Source organism: Lycium barbarum, chromosome 3 (genome assembly GCF_019175385.1).
Source record: "Lycium barbarum isolate Lr01 chromosome 3, ASM1917538v2, whole genome shotgun sequence".
Classification (NCBI taxonomy): domain Eukaryota; kingdom Viridiplantae; phylum Streptophyta; class Magnoliopsida; order Solanales; family Solanaceae; genus Lycium; species Lycium barbarum.
In genome coordinates, this window is record NC_083339.1 from 122,733,951 (window position 1) to 122,741,633 (window position 7,683).

Here is a 7,683-nt window from a genome sequence, read left to right on the forward strand (position 1 = left end):
TCCTTACCTAAAAGGTGAATAATCTTGAAAAAATAAGGTAGGTTATCTGCTACAATAGATGAAGTTGATCTGATAATGTTAAAATTATTTACTTGGATATTAGTTAGACTTGTAGAAAAATCTGTCCCAATGATTCACAATCAGTTTGCTCCTTGAACATTTGATACTGGGTGAATAATGAAGCTCACTTTGTGGACTACCTAAACTTTGTGTGGAAGTTTGACTTTCCATCTTATTTGGTGTCATTTCGTACTCATAAAAGATACCGATTATCATACGTTCAATAACCAAGTATTCAGTACCTAAATATGGGTTTAATACTTACGCAATGCATGAGAGAAGTTTAGTACTGTTAATGAAAAAATTACTCATTTTGTTCAATTTAATACATGCTTTAAATGATGAAGCGTCCTTAACAATGTGAAATATTCAAATCCACTGGTCAAACATGTCAAATCCAAACCAAGCATACTGCAATAGCTGAATATTTCGAATCAGAATTACTATAAATAACGGAGACCGCTGTTTGACCAGTGTCAAAGGTTATTCTATAGTCTACTGTTTAGTACCAGAAAATGAGCATCAACCACTTTCTTCCATATAACTTGGGTTTCTGCTCTACTCCTTCTCTTCAACTTGTCGGACGTCGTTTTAGGAATTTATGCAAATGGTGCAACCAAAGTGAGTATATAATACTAATTAATCTGCAAATTCTTTTGGTTATGGTTACATAATGTTAATGACATCTCAGGCAATTAGTTCATCATGGTAAAACTAATGGGATCACAAATGACTGTTAAATGTATAGGTTCATATTGTTTACATGGGAAGAAGGCAACATGATGATGCAGAACTCACAACATCAGCTCACCATCAATTACTTACTTCTGCCCTTGGAAGATAAGTAAGACCAACACATTGATTTCTCGTAATTAATATATGTGCAAGACAATTGAGTTCCAACTTCATGTTTTCTCTGGTTTCGCAGCCACGTTAAGAAAAAATCTCAAGCCAAAAATATTGCAGGTAAATGATTGTACTACTTTATAACCTCTCTAATTCTAGCTAGTTAAAGTAGGACTTTGAAAAGGTTAAAGATGATGACATAATTGTTGGTTAAATTTGGCGTACAAAAGCTTAACAGTTATCACTATAGTTAAGTACTTGGATTCACACTATAGTTAAGCTTACCCCTCATTGAATTTGCTGCAGAGTTACCTGATGTGGTTCCGAATCACTTATACAAGTTGCACACAACAAGAAGCTGGGATTACCTTGGCCTGTCCACATTTTATCCACCAACAAACCTCCTTCATGAAGCCAACATGGGAGATGGTATCATCATAGGTGTCCTTGATATAGGTGAAACTCTTTAATCCTTTCTTAATGCATTCATAAAGACAGGAATTTCTAGTAGAAAGTATCAAATGCAGTACAAAGTCACTTGTTATGTTTTGAAAACTCTAAGATACCTACTCACCCAAAATGCGAGAATATGGCCAGAATGTGAAGCATTCAATGACAAAGGCCTTGGGACAATCCCTTCAAAATGGAAGGGCCACTGTCAGTCTAGTAAAAACTTTGATCTAACTAAGGCATGTAATAGGAAACTAATTGGCACAAAATACTTTTTAAAAGGTTTAGAAGCAGAGCTCGGACGGCCGATAATCAAGGATCCAAATTTTCTTAAAAATGAGTTCGCGTCACCAAGGGATAAAAATGGACATGGCACACACATATCAAGCACTGCAAGTGGCTACTTCGCACCAAATGCCAGTTACCACAGACTTGCTTATGGTACAGTTAGGGGTGGCACATCCAAGGCTCGGCTTGCTATGTACAAGGTGTGTTGGGACTGGCCTACTGAAGGATGTAGCTTTGCTGATATAATAAAAGCTATTGATGAAGCAATTCATGATGGAGTTGATATATTATCACTATCCCTTGGCACAGACACACCTCAGTATACTGATGTTGATATGCGCAGTGGCGTTGCTTATGCATCTTTCCATGCTGTCATAAATGGAATTACAGTCGTTTGTTCGGGAGGAAACGATGGGCCCATTCCCCGAACAGTAGAAGACACAGCACCATGGATCCTAACTGTGGCAGCTTCTAGATTTGATAGGTCCTTTCCCACACTCATTACATTAGGCAACAACCGGACTTTCGCTGTAAGTTCTCTTTCTTAATTGAAGATAATATACTTAAGAAGGAAAATAAAACAAACATCTAGAAGGAATTGTAATTAATTTGTATCTGTAGGGTCAATCCCTGTATACTAGAAAGGAGACTGGTTTTATCAGCATCGTACATCCAGAGAGCTTTGATTTTGAATATGATCGGTATGTTCTTAATAAGATATTGTAATTCATCAACAAATCCCTAATTAAACAACTTGTTTTTCTTGTTTTTGCCATTTTTAGGGCTAATTTTGGTGTTCATAGGGGATTTTTGTTTATAACTTTATTGCCGAGCTAAAATAACGTGAATTCATGGATTTTGAAGATATTGCGACACCTTAAATACAAATGATACATGGGCAGTTGGAAAAGTGGTGCTTTGCTTCCTGGTTAAAGGAGATGAGTTCGAATTAGCAACAAGTCTACAAGTTGTCCAGGAGGTTGGTGGCTTGGGATTGATTGTTGCTAAGAATCCAACCAGAACCCTGGATTATTATGCTTCTGACTTTCCCAGTATTGGAGTAAGTTTTGATGTTGGTGCTCAATTACTCGATTACATTAGATATTCCAGGTAGACGAACATATCCGATTCTTTTTCCTTTTGCTAAGAGAAAAGAAATCTTAAATCACTTTATTTGGTGCTTAAAACTATCATTAAAAAATAATGCAGGAAGCCACAAATAAAGCTGAGTCGTACCAGAACTCATGTTGGAAAACCTGTTTCAACACATATTGCATCATTCTTATCTCGAGGTCCCAATTCTGTTGCCCCTGCCATACTTAAGGTATGACTATTTGGGCATAACCAAGTCTCACACATTGTGGCACCCATGAATTCTAATACTGCATCAATAACAAATACAACACCCATGCTTTAATTTCAAGTAAGTTGGGGTTCACTTGCACTCAAGGGCGTGACCTAGTGAATAATGAAGTGGGTTGAGAACCATGAGGTCTCAGGTTCATATCCAGCAGAGTCAAAAACACTAGATGATTTTTTCTCATCTGTCCTAACCTTGGTGGAAAGAGTTACATGGTACCTGTTGCTAGTGGTCGAGGTGCGGTAAGCTGGCCCAAACACCACGGTTATTGAAAAAAAAAATAAGTTTGCTTCACTAGATGAAAGTACAAGAAGTTTTCTATACTTTTCACTTGCACATAAATCACAGATAAGCCTAAAACACTCCAAGAAAACATAAATACCTAACAAATTAATGTGGCTAAAACATAGTCTCAACTAATAGGTATCACCTATATGGATATTTTTCCTGAATTCTACCGTATTTGTTTTCTAAGTCTATGTGAATTCCAACAAATTGTAGGTCTTTCGAGACGAGTTCCTTCTACGTAATTTTAGGTCTACTTCGTTCCCTTTCAACACCTTCACTTACCATGATTTTGCATCTACAGACCGATGCATTTGGAGTTCGACTTGGACATGACCAAACCATTCCAAGCGATTTGATCTCATTTTATCCTTGATATGTGCTACTTGCACCTTCTAAATATTGCATCATATTTCTAAGTTAATATCTGATGTTACAGCCAGATATAGCAGCTCCGGGAGTCAATATATTGACTACTATTTGTGAGGACCCACACCCCTTGCGATGTGATGACCCCTGGGCCGGAGACCCATGAACATGCTTGACATGACATGACATATTCAGGTATTGTACGTGAGAGGGTGCTTAGCCAGCTCGAGAATACATGCTGCAACGCCTCGAACCCGCGACCTTTACATTCCCCAAAGGGAATCGTCTCTTACCAATTGAGGTAACGATTCCCTTTGGGGAATGTAAAGGTGACTGCAAGGTCGCGGGTTCGAGGCGCAGCAGCGTGTATTATCGACCTGGCTAAGCACCCTCTCACGTACAATACCTGAGTATGTCATGTCATGTCAAGCATGTTCATGGGTCTCCGGCCCAGGGGTCATCACATCGCAAGGGGTGTGGGTCCTCACAAAAAAGGCGCCTTGTGTTTGAGGATCCGCCTGGATGACCCAGGACCGGGTTGCCGTCCATGACATGCATGTTACACTGAAGCATTGTATGACTTGGATCAACAGCCAGTTCGCATAGGGACTTGCCCCCATTTAATCCCTCTTCACGCTGCAGCGCTACGGGAGTATCGAACCCGTGACCTCAAGCCCTTTGTCTTCCACAGAGGGAAGCGCCTCTTACCAGTTGAGCTGCATAGACTCCCTAAGACACTTGAACCTAGGGCTCTGATACCAAGCTTTGTCACGCCCCGAACCATGGCCTGGGAGTAACACGGCACTCGGGCCTTGCTTGCATGTGTCCGAGCGAACCTCATGGCTTGCTTGTCAACATGGGCATCAAAACAACATAATCTATATGATGCAATTTAAATGAATCAAGAAAATGTAATTTGCGGAATAAAGTCTTGAAATTTTCTCATAGCATGAAATATCATGAAAACATAATAGTCTGCAAACATGAAAGCACAACTGACTCTGTGAACTAACATCTGTCTATGAAACCTCTAAAACATGTCTGAATACTAACTATCAGGACATGGCCCTGGACTACCATAAACTGAATACTAATGCAGACTCTATGTTGAACCCCGAGAGGAGTGGGGCTCACCAATAAGCTAATAACTGAAGTGATCCTACTATGCAGATGTATGCTCCTGAAAATCGGTATCTGCACCGTAAAGTGCAGGCCCCGGGCAAAGGGACGTTAGTACATGGTGAATAGTACTAGTATGTAAAACCTGCTGAAACGAAGAACATGGCACAACATAGATATAGGACATGAACTGAAACTGAATGTAACTTGAACATGAGCATGAAACGTGAGTAAAATCTTAAAATAGTAAATCAATAGAAATACTTGTATGTAAAACTACTTGTAACGTGGGGAATGCTATAGTATAACCGATAACATGGTCTGGTACTTGCGTCCTACCAGCAGAACACTCACAACCTTGCCAGGGATATGAGATTTAAGTAATAATAAGCATGTAAGGATCCAAACTGCATAATGAAGGTGTTGCCTCCTTGCTGACAACCTTTATCCTACGGTGGCAACGTAGTTTCAGGCTATCTGAGCCTTCTCGGTTAACTAAGCAATTCCCAAAAACATGAACATAATATAGTTGGCTAAGAAGCCCATGATTTTCGTGAAATAACTTGTAATCATGATTTCACGAAATAACTTGTAACATGGTTCCATGAAATATCTTGTAATATGGTTTCTTGAGATAAGTTGTCGAAGTCTTGCAAACATGTTCTTGATTCATGGGTAATAACAATAGTTCATATATATATATATAATTGACTTGAAAACATGTTTGTAACTTGCTACATAAAATCATAAAGTTTCATATAAACATAATGAGAACACATGAGGAAGAATTCATGATTCATGGATTAAGCTAGGGTTCCTAATAACCATAATGGAAGATTAGGAATACAATAACGAATATAGATACAAAATTCATGTACATAAATACATAAATATGGGCTACCAATATGTTGGGTTTAATGCCCTAGGGTTTGAACTTCATGGATATCAAGAAACGGAGCATGGGGAAGAACGTAGAGATTCCCACATGTGGATGGAAGTTCTACATACCTTAATTGCTCCAAAACTTGAATTAAAGACTTGAGCTTTGAAGAAGATTTCCAAAATCTTGAATTCTTGAACCTTGAGATGGGTTTTCTTGAAAACCCTAGTTTAGGAATGATAATTTCTTGTTTAGATTACAAGGATAGGTATTAGAATTGATTTGGAATAATTAGAGTAGGCTTACCTTGGTGTTCTTGATGATGGAAGAGGGTACGAAGTCGTTCTAGGGCTTGAAGGAATGAAAAATAATGATTTGAACTGATATGGATGAATATATACTGTTCTGGAAAAATTAGATTTTCGGCCCAGTTAAATACTGGCCGTATTTTGAAATACGGGCCGTATTTTGAAATACGGTCCGTATTTTGACATATGGACTGCACTGCGTCTCTTTAGTAAAATGGTCATAACTCTTTCCACAGATGTCCGTTTGACACCCATAATATACCGTTGGAAAGGTATTTCAAAGATCTACAACTTTCATGAAGGAAGGTTTCCCAAATTCCAAATACATTTTGACATACGGGCCGTATTTTGAAATATGGTCCGTATTTAACCATTTGACATCAAATTGCCAAATTCCAGAATGCTCAGAAATCCTTGGTTTCAGTTTATGATTTGAAATACGGGCCGTATTGTGAAATACGGTCCGTATTTAACCATATGACATTCAACTACCAGTTTACGATTTGATTTACGGCCCGTAAACTGAAATACGGTCACTGTTCATGAGCGTAAACCACCATCTTACAGCTGAAGAGGAAATTTCCAATTCCCACATTCTTTATGTGGTTTTCTAAGTCTAGGATCATGTTCAAAGCTTAGGTTAAAGGTACGGGGTGTTACACTATTCCTCCTGAAGAAACTCCGTACGAGTTTATCTCAGGAACGTCCATGGCAGCTCCACACATTTCTGGCATTGTCGCCTTGCTCAAGTCACTGCATCCACATTGGTCTCCAGCTGCTATCAAGTCTGCACTTGTCACAACAGGTCTTTGCAGATCCAATATGCTCTATTTATCTTTTGGTCCTTCTAAATCAACATGTCTTAGCAATAACATTTTCTTACCATAAACCTGAATATTGTGCATGCAGCATGGCAAACGGACCCTCATTCTGGGGAACCAATTCTAGCTGAGGGAAATACGAATAAGATCGCTGATCCGTTTGATTTCGGTGGGGGACTCGTGAATGCAAATGGCGCGAAAGATCCTGGCCTTATCTATGATATGGGAGAGTCTGACTATGTTTTTAATTATTTGTGCCCAATGGGCTATAACACTAGTGCCATCGGTAGCATCGTTAACGGATATGTTACTTGTGCACTCAAAATGCCTTCGATTCTTGATTTCAATCTTCCTTCTTGAACAATACCAAGTCTCAAAGATACAGTTACTATTAGCAGAACCGTCACCAATGTCGGACCAATGAACTCCAAATACAAGGCCATCATTGAGCCTCCACTGGGCATTACCATAAAAGTAAAGCCTAAAACTTTGATATTCAACTCCAACACCGAGAAAATCTCTTTCAATCTCACCATCTCAACCACTTACAAATATACCACGGACTATTATTTTGGGAGCTTAACTTGGACTGACGGGGTGCACCAAGTAAGAAGCTCTATATCTGTGAGAACCGAGTTCCCAGAACTTGTTGGCTAGAGTAAAGAATGGATGCAAGATTTTGCTAATTTATGATAAATTATTTGTCTCAATGTACTTATGTAATCTAAGTATGTAACAGGGGATTCTCTACTGAGCTTCTATGCAAATTAGCCCTTTTATCCTCCCTTTACTATAACCCGTAGCAAAAGAAGAATCTCCCTTACGGTGAGTTAAAAATGGAAGTCCAGAACTCCAGAAACTGGTATAAATTATCAGTAGTAGACTAAAATACCGGAC

General features: G+C 38.9%; 1 pseudogene; it reads left to right on the top strand.

The window, feature by feature from the left end:
• Positions 1–575: 575 nt before the first annotated feature.
• Positions 576–7,443, top strand: LOC132634088 (subtilisin-like protease SBT3.8; annotated as a pseudogene).
• Positions 7,444–7,683: the final 240 nt, after the last annotated feature.